General features: G+C 43.4%; 1 pseudogene; it reads right to left on the reverse strand.

Annotated features, from left to right (window-relative positions):
• Window positions 1–4,503: 4,503 nt before the first annotated feature.
• LOC130860974 (acyl-coenzyme A synthetase ACSM1, mitochondrial-like) overlaps window positions 4,504–16,373 on the reverse strand; it is a 66,044-nt pseudogene continuing 54,174 nt past the window's right edge.

Genomic DNA, 16,373 nt, shown 5'->3' on the forward strand with positions numbered 1-16,373 from the left:
ATGTTTGGAAATTGAGAAGTGCCCTTATGAATAAAATGTGAGGAACAAGAAATCCCAAAGGGAAAGATGTTGTAGGCGAACTGAATTACATGGTGATGATCATATGGTGATACAATATGCTTCCTTCTGGCTTGCAAATCCCACTTTGTGTGACAAGATGGATTGAGCATGGTCTCAATCATCCCGTAATAACTTAGACATTTTAACATCTGAAACAGGGTTAGAGACATCACCTGTTAGCAGGGCCTTTAGATTACGAACCTCAGCTGGGGAACAAATCCAATCTGACTCTCATTATTGATGCAGGGACCTCCAGAAATTGAGAATTTTAATAGAGAAAATTCATCAGTTTCTCTTCTGGGGGATCTGAGGACAGCACCCAAACAGCTTGGCAGCAGCAGGAGTGTTGGGGGTTGGGAGAGCCAAGCAGGTGGGCCGGGGCCCAGGGCCCCAGGGCCCCAGGTGATTAGACACACCCCACTGGTGATCCTCTATTCTGACTTCTGTCCTGAGGTGAGCTTCCAAAAGATGATTTTCTGCATAATTGACAGTTTTTCCAGCTCATTCAGGCCCATGGGAACTTTAAAGTGGTGCTTTAATTCCATAGCTTTTTAATATTATGGAAATTTATCGTAAACAGGAAATATTCTATTACTGTTATAATGGAAAAATTAATGTTTTTTTTACCATAAATACAAATAAACAACAACAAAAAAAAAAACAAGGAAAACACATCACACACACACACACACACACACACACACACACACACACACAACAACAGGAATAACAAAACGATAGGGTTAAAATCTGTGTAGAAGCCAATGCCTGCCTACCTAGCCCCAGAACTGTGCTGTCTGCTTATAAAAGACAGACTAGGCACAGAATGGGTAGAAACCAGACTAGTCCAGAAGTGAACAGGAGGCAGACACAGCCTCTAAGGGTCTGGGGACTTCCATGAAGAGGGCCAGGGTCACCCTGGTTATAGCTCAAGCAGGAGTGAGGGAAAGAAGGAGAAGTGAACAGAGTCAGGCAGCCTGGAAGTGGTGAGACCATTCGTGCAGCTGAGGAAGCATCCCCAAAGCTGGTTCAGCCTCCCGTGCAGGGCAGCCCTCCATGGCCCCTGGAGGCAGGGCCAAGAGCCTTGGCCTTGAGACCCAACTGTGCTGCTCGCCAGCCCTGGGATCCTGGGTGGGTTTCCTCCCTAAAATGGGAGTGTCCATTCCTGCATCCAAAGACTGCCATGAGGACAAAGGGAGGCCGTGTGCTGAGCACATGAGCACATTAGCAGCATCCTCTCCCAGGGGCACCTGTCCTCCCAGAACTGGCACCTTAGAAGCTGTGAAGCCTTTAAAGGCCTCTCCTGTTACCAGCCTGTAACTGGAAACAGGCCTCTTCTTATGGTCCATACCATCTCTATCGCCATTGCACAGACGGAAAATGAGGTCAGGGTGGTCAGGGAGAGGTGTTGTATCCGGGATGAGAACAGGGGCAGAGGGGACTTGGGTCTGGGAGGTGATGTTGGGAGAGGAAGAAGCTGGGGCTGGAGTCTCTCCAGAGAGAGAAGGGGCCAGAGACAATGTTTGCCTGTGGTCCCACTTTGCTCAAGGTGAGCCCTGCGCAGAAGATGAAGCAAACCAGGCAGCCATGGTCACACCTCACTCCTCCACCGCGGGATGGTCAGTCATTGCTGTGGTGAGGATACTATTTTTATACAAGAGTCCTGGTGATGTCTCTCCTGTCGATGTTGTTACTGTAGGAGGGGGCACGGCCCACTGTGGCACACAGTGGGGGATTTGGGAAGGCTCCCTTCTTCCCCTCTCTTGACCTTGGGATGTGCTAAGCCCCATGCAACACCCGCACTTTAAGTGCATGCTGTCATAGCCCAGGCCCTAGCCTGTGCCCCGTCCCCAGAACCACCCGACCATGGCCACTCTCTGGGTCTCAGGACACAGGCACAGCCCTCTGGAAGGCTTTGCAATGGGGCAGATGCCTAGCACTAGTTTGGAGCCAGGAAAATACCGCCTTCCAATGCAGCTTCGATGCGCAGGTCGTGCTGATCTCGGCGGTATGGTGGCTTGAGGTGGGATCTTAGTTCCCCGAGCAGGTATTGAACCCAGGCTGTGGCCCTGAAAGTGCTGAATCCTAACCACAGGACCATGAGGACCAGTGGGCTTGAAATAGGACCTCAGCCCCTATCTTCTTTGAGGACAATAATTCAGCAAAGACACCAAAGCTAGTGAAGCAGTAAAGTGTTTATTAGAAGAAAAGTACATGCGGAAGGCTCAGGGATGGGCTGGGAGAGAAAGAGGTGCACTTTTGGGGGGGCTTAAATTGCCTCTGTGGGGGCAGTGCTGCAGGTTCCCTCTAGCCAAGCATCTCACTTCATCTTGCTTTGGCCCATGTTTGGTCCGACTCAGGGTCCTCTCCACTGTGCGCAAGCATCTTTTAGCCATGATGGATTCCAGCAGGAGGGTCTCTGGGAGGTTGGTGGGATATATTATGGGGTAGTATGCCTCCCTTTTTGGACCCCTGAGGAACCATTTTGCACATGTGTAGTCAGGGAGGGCTCCTTGACCTCGAGAATGAAAACTGTGGTCGTCTTATCGTTTTACTCAAGCAGAGCTCAGCTCCTCCCTGCTCCTGCTGTTCTCTTTGCCTTGAACTGTCAGCAGGAGACAAGCTCCAGCTGCTCAGGCTGGAGCCCATCTACCTGCTACCTCAGGCCAGGGTCTACTCATGCTGTGTGTCCGTGGGGGTCTCCACTGGACTGCCAGAGTACGTGTGTGTGCTTGTGGCTGTATAAGTCTGATGTATGGACCTGTGTGTCGGAGTTTCTGTGAGTATATGATTGTGAGCATGAAGTTCCCACTGCACAGCACTGAGACATGGAGTGTCTCTGTTCTTCCCTGTGTGTTTTTCTCTGTATGTATTTGTGTTGTTTGCATCTCTGTCCCTGAGTGAGTGTATGGTATTTGTGCAAATCTGTGTGTGTGTTTGTGACTCAGGGCATATGTGTCCATGGAGTTGTGTCTGTGTTTTCTATGTGTGTGAACGTGTTGTGTGTGAAGTTGCTGTCCCTTTTGGTGTCCCTGCTGGTATCTGTGTGTTTGTCTTCGTCTTTGTGCCTGCGTGTGTGTGTCCGTGTTCTGTGTCTATGTCTCTGCCTGTGTGTGTGTGTGCGCGCGTGGGCAAGCACGCCCATGTACCTCTGTGGGGAGTGGGGGTCTGCCCTGTGGGATTGTCTCACACAGCCCAGGATATGTGTACCTCTCTGTGTGTGTGTGTGTGTGTGTGTTCCCCTCAGGGTGTCATTGCCTGTGTTGGTCTGTGTGTGAGCCGCCCATGAACCCTACACCTGAGTCCCCAGATGAGGCTGGGGGTGACTCTGTGCCTGTGCATCTCTGTGTTGGTGGTGTCTGTACATTTCCCTGTGCGTGTCTGTATCTGTGCACCTCAGAAGAGGGCAGCTGCAGAGGGGATCTCCTTCTCGGGGACCCCCAGGAAGGGGTGAGAAGGAGACCATGTGTGCTTCTCTCAAACCCAGGCTCAGCCTCTTCTGTCTCTGCTCCTTCCAGCCTCTGGTGGTTCCATCTCAGTCCACAAGGATGGATGGAGTGAAGCGTTAGGTCACAGGACCACAGACCAGGGGTGGGTCAGAGGGCTATGGATGTCAGAGGAGATTATGCAATGTAAGCAAGGCTGTCTGGGGAGGCCTCTGGGCCTCTGGGCAGGGGCTGGGGAACAAAGCTCCCAGGTCCCTGGGAAGGGCTGGAGGAGTCCTGCAGGATTCCTGGGTGCTCAGAGGTCAGGTGCCTCACTCACCTGCACTGGTCCAGGCTGGGACCTGCAAGCAGCAGCAACAGCATTCCTGGAGGGAGAAGAGGCCGTAGACCCACTGGAGGGTGGCAGGTGAAGGAAGGTCAGGCAGTGAGTGTGGGCGCCAAGCTAGGCTGCCCTGCCTCTTCCTCATTCACCAGACACCACACTTGCCCTGCCTCCCGCCTCACCCTCCGGTTGGGTAGAGGGGAGCCAGGCAGGAGCAAAGCCCTGGGGCAACAGGGACTGTCCCTGCTAGACCTCTATGTCCTGGTCACTGAATTGGGGTGAGGGTGGCCCAGAGTCTCTGGACCAGGAGGGAGAATCAGGCCCTGGGGCAATCTCTGATGGGGTGGGGGGATTTCAGAGGGACAGCAGTTAGCACCGGATCTTTCGCAGGAGACGTGCACAAGAGAATCACTGTTGATGCTGAGTCAGTATTTTATTTCCTTCAGTCCTATTCTGGGAACTCACCTGGGCAATCTGAAAGGAACAGGGAGTGTGGAGGAAGGATAGTGACTGATATTAACATCGAAGAACAAAAATCCTGGACTGTTGGCACTCCTGGTTCTCTTTCAAGTCACCTCTGTCAACGTTCTTCTCCTCACCCTCAGCATCATGATGAAAGTGAGGCAGCAAAGGATTTGGCCAGGATCACACAGTGGCTTCTGTGTTTATTGCCAATTACACCTGAGCAAACGCCTTCTTCCGAAGCTCACTTCTTTTGATCTTGCCAGTGATGGTTTTGGGCAGCTCTGAGACAGACTCCACCTGGTTGAGCATAAAGCAAGCCCATTCCGACTAAGTCCCCCTGTCATTGTCTATCCACCCCCAGCTCTCCTCCCCTGCCCCTTCACAGTCCCCCAGACAGGCTGGAACCAGGTGGGGACCTCCATGGGGTCCACCATTCATGTCTGATTTTCCTCTGGCCCCTGAAGTGGGATGCAGCCCTTTGATGTACTTTGAGCAATGAAATATGCAGAAGAGTGGGGTGTGCCACCTCACTTCAACAGAGCAGTTGGGAGTCACTGAGACAGGCCACCTTCTGTGTCCATCTCTTCTAGTCCTCTGGTGGGTACCTACCTGGTGGCTGCTCCTCTATCCTGGTCCCAGGATGAGGGGATGTGGAGCAAAGGCCACAGGAGAGCTATGGTGGACAAGTGGCAGGAGCAAGAAAGACTCTTTCCTTGTCACAATCCACCACGTCTTTGGGATTGTTTGTTACCCACAATAACATCGAGCCCTTCCTAACTGGTATGCATCCTCTATCCTACCCTCCATAAAGCTTCAGATCCTAGTGTTAGAAGCATGTACTCTGTTGTCACACACACATGGGGTTGAATTCCAGCTTCTACATCCTCTAATCTCAGGGAATTTACTTTGAGTCTTGAAGCCTAGCTTCCTCTCTGAAAACTGGGATGTTTGTCTCAGGTTGCGGAGAGGATTAAATGAAATAATAATGTGTGTAAAGTATTGAGTCCGGGGCCTGGTACACATAGTAAATGCTCAACAAATGTTAGTTATATAGCTGTATAATATGTGTTGATTGTAAACACTCAGACAATGCAGCCAAGTGTGATTACAAAAGAAGGAAATACTAACTGTTTTTGTTTTTAAACAAATAGGATCGTATTATGTACATTCTTTCATAACCTGCTTTTCTGAATCTGAATAATGTATTGTCGGGATATTTTTATGTTAAAAATACAAAATCTGTATCACCATTTTAAATTACAGAATAACATTAAATTTCATGAATAATTTAATTATTTCTCTGTTGTTGGACTTTTTTGTAGGTTGTGCCTGGCAGTTCAACAAAGGGAGTTGAATAAAAAAATATCAGAATGTATTACATGTTGTTAGGGTAAATATTATTTTGTACATTTTTGTTTGTTATGTACGTATATGTGTACTGGGTTGCAATATAGAATGTATGTCTCACTACAAATACTGTTTTTTCACAGTTTAGAAGTTGCTGATTTGGATGTCTTTTTCAAATTCTTCAACCTTTAAACAACCTTCTTGGATATATCTGAGCAATTGTCCATTTTTTTCCTTTAGGTTGACAGCCAGGCATGCATGAGTTTCTAACATGGGATAGAGGTTCCATGCGATTCAGTTAGCTCCCCCACACCCCTAAGCTGAAATACCTCTTCTGCAGAGAAAAAATATTAGTTCTCTTGACCACTTAAGCTTCACGGCAGCCACCCTGTGAGACTTGAGGCAGTGGCGCCCCCAGCACCACTCACGGGAGCAGCCCCTTCCTTCCGCTCTCACTCACCTTCCTCGGGTACTTGCATGGGGCTGTCACTGACTTCGCATGCCGCTGCAGCTCCTTGGTGAGCTGGTTCCGATCATGGGACAGGAATTCCGGGGTCAGGACAATAAATGCCTTCACTACCTGCAGTGAAGAACCAGAGTGGAGGCTCAGGGTGAGTGACGACCAAATGCAGAGTTTCAAGAGTAAATGCTTGGGACTTCCCTGGCAGTCCAGTGGTTAAGACTCATGCTCCCACCCGCAGGGGGCACGGGTTCCATCCCTGGTCAGGGAACTAAGATTCCCCATGCCATGCTACACTGGGCGGCCAAAAGAATAAGGAAAAATTTAAATCTAAAGAGTAAATGCTTATCAAGTTAGTGGAAAAACAAATTGACAGGCGAGCCTTTGGAAATCCCAGGTTCAAACCCCAATACTTGCAATTTCCACTCTTTTCCTTGGAAAGTTACTTAACCTAGCTTAATCTCAGTTTCCTTTTCTGTGAAGGAGGGGTGGGGGCGGACAGGTTCATTCTTCATCAGGTTCATGTAAAGATTCCACAAGAGAGTACATGTAAAACGTGAAGCGGGTTTACATTTATGTGTATTCCTACCAGTGTTATCATCACCGTTTTCACTGCATTGTAGGGAGAGTTCTGTGGGCATTTAATAAGGGTTAAACCTTGTGGGCATTTCATAAAGGTTGGTAATTTATTAGTTCATATTATTATTTATGTCCTCACTTAATTTCGCAGGGACTGTACATGGAAGGTGTGCAGTGAACACCTGTCCGATCAAGGACCGCGAGCTCGGGAGCCAGCGCGCTGAATCTCCCATGGACCCCACCACTTATCGGCTGTGTAATTAGGCAAGTCTTTGACCCTCTTTCCGCCTCTGTTTCCTTCAATGAAAAAGGTATAAACAGAGCCCTGGCTTCCCTGTGTTCTGGGAGGATGAATGAACGGCGCACAGTGAGGCTTCATTAACCACTAGATGGCGCCAGCAGCGAGTCCACTGTCAGCAGCACTTCAGTCCCAGAGGAGGCCACAGTGCCCCCTGCCGACCACGTCGGGTAAGTGCACATGCCCACCAACCATGCCCTCCCTCCACCCCAGGTCCAAGGCTGGGTAGGTATGGCCTGGAACTTCCCCCTCACCTGCCTTTCCAGCCCCACACCTGCCACAATGACCTCCGTGTCCGCCTCCTTACCTCCCTTCCAATCGGGTCCGGGCTGCTCACCACAGCTGACTCAACCACTGCTGGGTGCTCGGCCAGCGCATTCTCCACTTCTGCCGGCCCAATGCGGTACCTGCAGGGCCAAGGGTTCCCTCTGAGCCCGTTCCAGGGCTAGGGCGACCCAGGCCCTCCCACCTCATCTTCTGGAGACACGTCTTCCCTTGGCACAGAGGGTATCTGTCACAGGGAGCCAGAGGCCTGTGCAAAGGCTATGTAGAGGGACTGAAATGGGAAGTCCTGAACGTTCCATGCTAAGAAATACGAGGCTCAGGTGCTCCCCAGGGCTGCTCACCTCACTGCTCCAGGTGAGGGAGGAGGTGAATGCTTTGTCCTCCCGGAGCTCTGGGGCTTGGCTCAAGCTCAAGCAGCTTCCTCTGGCATGAAAACTCTTTATCTTAAACATTGGTACAAATTTTACACCGTATTTCTCACTGTATCAGAATTTGTTTTAGAAATTTAAAAAAATAATACAATCTCAATTTTCCTGAAATAGCCAAGAAAGCTTGTTATTCTAGTGCAATGCGTTATTTTCTTTTTCTTTTTATAAAACATGTCAGAGTGACATGATTTATAAAGACTTGGAGTCAGACTGCCATTGTTCAAAACTGGGCTGCACCCTCTACTAACATTTTTCTTTTATGCTTTTTATTTTTTATTTATTTTTAAGCTCTTTTTTGGAGTATGATTGCTATACACAGTTGCACCAGTTTTTGATGTACAACAAAGTATATCACCTGTATTTACACATATATCCCCATATTCCCTCCAGTCCAGGACTTCCTCCCACCCTCCCTATCCCAGCCCTGTAAGTCATCACCCACCATTGAGTTGATCTCCCTGTGTTATGCAGCAGCTTCCCACTATCTATTTTACATTCGGTAGTGTATATATATGTCAGTACTACCCTCTCACTTCATCCCAGCTATCTCTGAAACTTCAGGCAACTGTTTTCAGTGGTCACTGACTTAGTTTCCTCTTATAAGATGGGCACAATCACCTAGCAGTCCAGTGATTAGGGCTCCATGCTTACACTGCGGGAGTCATGGGTTCATTCCTGGTTGGGGAACTAAGATCCTTCATTCCATGCAGTGCAGGCCTCCCCCAAATAAAATAAAATAAAATAAAATAAAATAAAATAAAATAAAATAAAATAAAAACATAATAACATCTACCTTGTAGCACTGAAAGACGGATTGTATAAAGCACTACAGAGAGTGCTGTCACATAGTACATATTCCATAAAGGTGAATTTTGTTATTGCTGTTGTCATTGAGAAATGGGACATTTCCTGCCATGTCAATAAACAAAGAATGTCACAGTCATCTAGGATTGCAGCCCTCCAGTGTGAACCAAGATAACTCAGGGCTGAAAAGAATGCATACCTTCTGGGAGCCATCAGAATGCAAGCCTAGGAAACTCAGGATGTGTCAGGATACTGGCCCAGATAGCTGAAGTGCATATCAAAGGAAAGATTTCAGAAAGCCTAGACTTTCCATCTTCCCATACATAGAATAGCACTAAATTCCTTAACTTATGATATCCGGTTTCTTTTAATTAACAATAATCTCTTGACTCTCTGGACTACCTGTCTTTTGCTGCAAAACTCCTCTATATCCTGGCTCCTCCACTTGCCTCCTTGGAGCAGTTTCTCTGAGCTATCTGAAACGTTGACTCACAGGCTGCAGTCCTCATAAGTCTCAACCTTCACGTTGTGGATATATTTTTTAAGTTGACATCACTGTGTTTTTCTGTGACGTGTGCCTCATCAGAGGAGCACACAGAATAAGCTCCATCAACAAATCGGGACCAAAGTGAAGTTTTCCTTCCCACTCACTTTAAATTGCATGATGTCTTACTATGGTTCAGGGTCAGGCTGAGAGTCCATCACCAATGCATGAAGGGATGTCTGGGCAAGATAGATCCCACCAGGCATGTCAGGGTGATACCTTCTGCTCAGGGTCAGCCACACCTACCTGGATGCATTGATGACATCATCAGCCCTCCCCAGGAACCAGATGTAGCCCTCTGCATCAATAGTTGCTCTGTCCCCTGTGTTGTAAACATCCCCACACTCCACTTCAGCTGTCTTCACCAGGTTATTCTGTAAAGAGAACAGCACTTCTTTGTTGAAAACAGTGAGTTTAGAGATGATGAGCTACAACACAGGGCTTGGATCTGGGTTTGAATCCTGCTTCTGGCTCTGCCTGCAACCTGGGCAATGCTTATCATCTCTCTGAGTCTGCTTTCATTACACGCAAGCACTCAATACATGCTACTGATCAATTACTGAACGACACTAAGCCAATTTAAAAACAATTTTTAAAACTCACAACTCACATTCCTGTGGCACTCCAGGAGAGTAAAATGTCCACTAGAGCATAATTTTATTTTATTTTATTCACTGTTATCAGCTCAGCATTCACACAGTACCTGGAGAGATGGGAGGTGTCAATAAAAGTTTGCTAAATGAATTTTCTTCCCAAAATATTACCTCATTTGAACCTCACAGAAAGTCTATGAAGATGGTATTTTTAATTTAACTTTAAAGATAATTGTATATTTGCATGCAGTTATGAGAAATGATTCAGAAAGGTCTTAGGTACCCTTTACCCCGTTTCTCCTAGCTGTAACATCTTGCAAAAATAATGTTCAACATCACAACCAGGATGCTGACATTGATAACATCCACCAATCTCACTCAGATTTCCCCAGTTTTTCACTTGTACTCATTTGTGTGTGTGAGTGTATTTAGTTCTGTGGGATTTTATCACATGTGTAGGTCCATGTATCTACCTCCATAGTCAAGATACAGAACAGTTCATCAACCCCAGGATCTCTTATGATGCTTTTATATCCACATCCACTTTTCTCCTCTTCCTTCTTCCTCCTCCCTTCTCATCTCTAACCCCTTGCTATGACTAATCTACTCTCCAGTTTTATACTTTTGTCATTTTAATAATGTTACACAAATGGAATCACATAGTGTATAACTTTTGAGACTGGCTCTTTTTTAAACTCGCTCTCATTCTCTGGAGATCCATCCACATTGTTGTGTTCATCAATAGTTTGATCTTATTTATTGCTGAACAGCATCTCACGTTATGGATGAAACACAGGTTAACTGTTCACCCATTGAAGGGCATCTGGGTAGTTTCATTTTTAACTGTTATGCATAACGCTGTTATGAACCTCACAGACTTTGTGTGAGGCTGACATTTTTATAGCCCGTTTTACAGAAGAGGAAACTGATGTTCAAAGAGGCACAATGACTCACTCAAAGTCACTCAGCTGGTCAGTGGGAAGGTGGCTATTTGAATTTACAGCCTATGCATGTGACTACTAAGCAACGTGTTGGGATGTTTCTTCTTGTAGAACATGGAATAATTTTCAGATGTTTCAGAAAAAAAAAAAAAAGAAAAGAAAAACACCCTGAATTGCATCCCTTTTTTTGATTCCCTTCCAATTGTTCTGATTATATTGAGACCCTCAGACATATTTTTAAAGGCTCCAGAACTACCAAAAGGAAGATAAGTTTCCATTTCAGAGCTTTTTTTTGCCTTTAGTTTTTTATCTTTCTACAATTTTAAAGGTAGCTTTCCATTTGTGGTTATTACACCGTTTCAGTGATTTTAGTGAAAATAGAAGTTAGCTAGAACTTAAGAATATTGTTTTGTGTGTATTATAGTCATGGTTATAATGGCCTCCTCTTCTTGGCAAGAGATACTGTTTTCCACTTATGGTACCAGATCACCTTCTTTTGTAAACAAAAGTTTTAAAGTAAAATAATAATTTGACATAGAGAGAAAAATTAAGTAAGGAATAATACAGATGGTACATCGATATGGCAAAAAGTAGTTGACATGGACTTGACTGGCTGAAATTTAAGAGACACCACATCAAAGAATACAGAAAAAGTCCCACCCTCATTCATGTACCACTTGAACTGCTGTCCATATCATTGTACATTGTACATACATACAGTTGACCTGACACACCCCTGTGGAGAGGTCTTTCCTAAAGGAAATGAAATTTCTTGATGCCAGTTATCTCAGGTAGGGTCAGAGATTGGAACCTGGAAGATGGGACTCCCACATCCAGGGAAGGAATTCCTGACTCACTTTGGGCCTGAACTCTTTGGAAGTAGACCCTCAGGGCCATAGAAAATCTCTTGAATTGTAGAATAGTTCCCCATCTACCACAGAGTCTGAAAAGGCACCCAAGTGAGTTCTTAAACTTGGCCACTTTAAAATTCTGCTACTGGTAGGTGATGTGAAAAAATGGCATACGAGGAAGATTTCAGGTCTCATTTACCCCAAAAGCACCAAAAAAAAAAAAAAAAAGCACAAGAAGCTGAATAGACTATGTGGGGCCTCTGGAAAAGAGTCAGAGACTTAAAACTACTTTGTAACTACTCAATAAAGAAAAAACCATCTTAAAAATGGTAGAAATGTTTTGTGACCTTTTTATTCACCCTTGCTCTACCCTTTCTCCTGCATGGCAGTTTTGGTCTTGAGCAGATGGCAGCCCAGTTCCCAGTCCCCCTCATCCAACCAGAGACAGCAGAGACACTCTCATTTGCAAATTATTGTATGTACCTGTGCTAACCTGTCTGGCGGATAATTGGAGGACTGCTATAAGGCACCCCGTTCACATAACTCAGAATATAGGTGGGAAAAGCAACAGGCACTGTTCCTAGAAGCTACCAGGAAGACTAGAAAACTGAAAGATGCCTGAGGTAGGAAATTGTGGGTGGAGGTATACAATAGACCATCAAGGTCTAGAGGAAAAGCTGGGGTGAGATTCTTTTGAGAAATTGAGATATTCAAGATGGCTGTGTACATAACATAATTAAGAAAAGCATGCACACACCTGAGCAAGATGTGTGCTCACAAAATTCCTAAGAAGACCTGAAGCTTTCACCTCAGATGGGTCTCTAGGCTCAGAGCAAGCCTAGGTAAGTGGTGAAGGAGTACCCCAGCACACACCCGACTTGTACAGTGGTTGTTCTCTCTTTTTTGTTGTTATTGGCATTTTTGTTTGTTTGAGCTCTTGGCACTCAAGAGAATCTCTGCCAAAGCTTTAGCTGAACACAAGCTAAGTGATCAGAAACTTCAGTGTGATCACACATCGTCATGTGGAAATAATTGTCCTTTGGAAAAATAATTGAAGTCTCAAAAGGAAAGTACCATTTTATGCTTCAAAGGTCAACAAAAATACAAAAACAAACAAACCAATAACAACAACAGAACCCCAGAAACCCCAACTCCCACAGAAGCAGGAGAATCTGATTTCCAGAGTTACCACATTCTAATAGTGAGAGGCCCAATTTTCAACTAAAACTTACAAGACATACAATGAAACAGAAATCATGTTTCATTCAAAGGAATGAAATTAATTGACAGAAACTATCCCTGAGGAAGCCGAGACACAAGAGTTACTAGACAAATAGTTTAAATCAAGTGTGTTCAATGTGGTCAAAGAGGTAAAGAAAGAAATGGATAAAGCACTTAAAGAAGTCAGAAAAATGACACATGGACAAAGTGAGAATAGTATCAAAGAGATAGACATTATAAAAAGGAACCCAACAGAGGTTCTACAAAAGTACAATAACCAAAACAAATCATTCACTAAAGTGTTTGGCAGCAGATTAAAACAAGAATAAGAAAGAATCAGAGAATCAAAGACAGAACAATAGAAAATATTGGGTCTGAGGAGCAAAGCAGAAAAAAAATGAAGAAAAACAAACAGAGCCTAATGAGCTTGCATGACACCATCGAGCAGACCAACATGTACATTATCAGAGAAGGAAATGAGATAGAGAAATGGACAAGAATGTTATTTGAAGATATAATGGGCAAAATCGTCTCAAATGTAATGAAACACATGAATTCACAACTACAAGAAGTTCAAAGAAATCCAATAAGATGATAATCCCAAGAGACCCACACCAGCGCACATAATAATCAGAATGTTGGAAGCCAAATAGAATCTTGAAAGCAGCAAGAGATGTAACTCATCACATACAAGGATCCTCAATAAGATTATCAGCTGATTCTCACAGGAAACCTCAAGGCCAGAGGTGGTGGGATTATATATTTAGAGTGTTGAAAGAAAAAGCTGTGAATCGAAAATTCTATATCCTGCCTTCAGAACTCTCCTTAAAAAATAGAGAGAAATTAAGATATTTTCAGATAAAAGCAGGGGGAGTTCATTACCACTAGACTTTCCCTACAAGAAATGGTAAAGGGGTTCCTACAGGTTAAAATGAAAAGATGCTAGACCTGTGTTGAATCCATGTAAAGATATCTTTGGAAAAGGTAGGTGTGTGGGCCAGTATATGAGCCAATACTATTTTGGATTTGTGACTCAATTTTAATTTTCTATAGTATTTAAAAGAAAAATTTCTTTGGAATGAATTCTAAACCTATATTTTTGGGCACACAATGTATAAAGATATAACTTATGAGATCAGTAATAGAAAGAGGGGACAAAGCTCCATAGAAGTAGAGATATTTTGGCTTTGTTTCTTCTACTGCTTAATTTTTTTTTAATGAGGTAACATTGGTTTATGACATTATATGTTTAATGTGTACCTTATAATTTGACTTCTTTATACACTAGAGTATGCTCACCACCAAAAGTCTAGTTTCCATCTTCTACCATGCAATTGACCCACCTTACCCATTTTGCTCTCCAGCCCCCATCCCCTCTGATAGCCATCAATATGTTCTCCGTATTTATGCACTTGATTTTTTTTTTGGTTTGTTGTGTGCTTTAATGTTCACATAATATTGAAATCTCATGGTATTTGTCCTTCTCTGCTTTCTTGATGGTTCCCTTTGCTGTGCAGAAGCAGTTTAATTTGATGTAGTTCCGTTTGTTTATTTTTATTTCTGTTGCCCTTGCCTGAGGAGACATTTCCAAAAAAACTATTGCTAAGATCAGTGTCAAAGAGCACACTGTCTATGTTTTCTCCTAGGATTTTTATGGTTTTTGGTCTTACATTCAAGTTTTTAATCCATTTTGAGTTAATTTTTTGTGTATGAGGTAAGGTAGTGTCTGGTTTCACTCTTATTGCCTGTGGCTGTCCAGCTTTCCCAACACCGTTTATTAAAGAGACTTTCTTTTCTCCACTGTAGATTCTTGGCTCCTGTGTTATAAATTAGTTGTCTGTATATGCATGAATTTATTTCTGGGCTCTCAAATGTCTCATTGATCCATGTGTCTGTTTTTCTGCCAACATTACTTTGAATAGTATAACTTTGCAGTATAATTTGAAATCAGCAAGTGTGATACCTCCCACTTTGTTCTGTTTTCTCAGTCAGGATTGCTTTGGCTACTTGGGGTCTTTTGTGGTTCCAGAAAAGTTTAGAATTTTTTTCTACTTCTGAGAAAAATGTTGCTGGGATTTTGATATGGATTGCACTGAATATGAAGATTACTTTATGTGAAGTGAATATTTTAACCGTGTGAATCCTCCAATGCATGAGCATGAAATAGTTTTCCATTTCTTGCTTCTTCTTCAACTTCTTTCAACAATGTCTTCTAGTGTTTAGTGTACAGATCTTCCACCTCCTTAGTTAAATTTATTCCTTAGGATTTTATTCTTTTTGTTGTGATTGTAAATAGAATTTTTTTTATTAATCTATTGTTCTGCTAGTTCACTGTTATTGTATATAAATGCAACAGATTTTTGTATACTGATTTTCTACCCTGCAAATTTACTCTTTTCATTTGTTACTTCTAACAGTTTTTTGGTGGAGTCTTTAGGGTTTTCTTTTTGTTTTAGTTTTTAACTTTTTTAAACTTTTTAAAGTTTTTCTATTTTTAAGCTCTTTATTGGAATAAAATTGCTTTACAGTCTTGTGACAGTTTTTGAGGTACACCAAAGTGTCAGCTATAGTTATACATATATCCCCATTTTCTCTCCCTCCCAAGACTCCCTCCCACCCTCCCTATCCTGGCTTTCTAAGTCATCACCCATCATCGAGTTTATCTCCCTGTGTTATGCAGGAACTTCCCACTAGCTATCTATTTCACATTTGGTAGTGTATATATGTCAATGCTACTCTCTCACTTCATCCCAGCTTCCTTTTCACCCCACCCCCTCCAACCCTGTGTGATTTTATATGAGAAAACCCTAGATTACGGTACTTGCATCCAAAAATGTAGGGTTTATTCATATAAAATCACATCATCTGCAAATAGTGTCAAGTAAAACTTGTCACCTTTCCAATCTGGATGACTTTTATTTCCTTTTCTTGCCTATTTGCTGTGGTTAGAACTTCTGATACTATGTTGAAGAAGAGGGGCAAGAATGGGCATCCTTGTCTTGTTCCTGATTTTAGAGGGATGGCCTTCAGTGTCTCACTGTAGAGTATGGTTTTAGCTGTGGGTTTGTCAAAATGGGCTTTATTATGTTGAGGTATATTCCTTCCATCCCCATTTTATTGAGATTATTTTTTTAATCATAAATGGATGTTGAAATTTCTCAAATGATTTTTCTGCATCGGTAGAAATAACAGGTGAATTTTTTTCTTTGTTTTGTTAATGTGGTGTATCATGCTGTTTGATTTGCACATGTTGAGCCATCCTTGGATCCCTGTAATAAGTCCCACTTGATCATGGTGTATGATCCTTTTAATGTATTGTCATATTAGGTTTGCTAATATTAGTATTTTGCTGATAATTTTCTCATCTATGTTCATCAGAGATATTGGTGTATAATTTTCTTTCTTGCATGTGTTATCTTTGTCTTATTTTGGTATCAGTCTAATGATGGCTTTGTAAAATGAGTTAGGAAACAGTCCTTCCTCTTCAACTTTTTGGAATAGTTGGAATATGATAGGTATCAAAGCTTCTTCAGTGTTTGGTAGAATTCACCAGTGAAGCCATGTGGTCCTGGACTCTTGCTTTCTGGGAGGTTTTTGATTACTGTTTCAAGCTCCTTAATGGTGATCATTTTATCCAGATTTTCTATTTCTACATAATTCATTCGTAGAAGGTTTTATGACTCTAAGAATGTTTCCATTTATTCTAGGTTGTCCATTTTTTTGTTCATA

This window comes from Hippopotamus amphibius, chromosome 9, assembly GCF_030028045.1.
Source record: "Hippopotamus amphibius kiboko isolate mHipAmp2 chromosome 9, mHipAmp2.hap2, whole genome shotgun sequence".
Classification (NCBI taxonomy): domain Eukaryota; kingdom Metazoa; phylum Chordata; class Mammalia; order Artiodactyla; family Hippopotamidae; genus Hippopotamus; species Hippopotamus amphibius.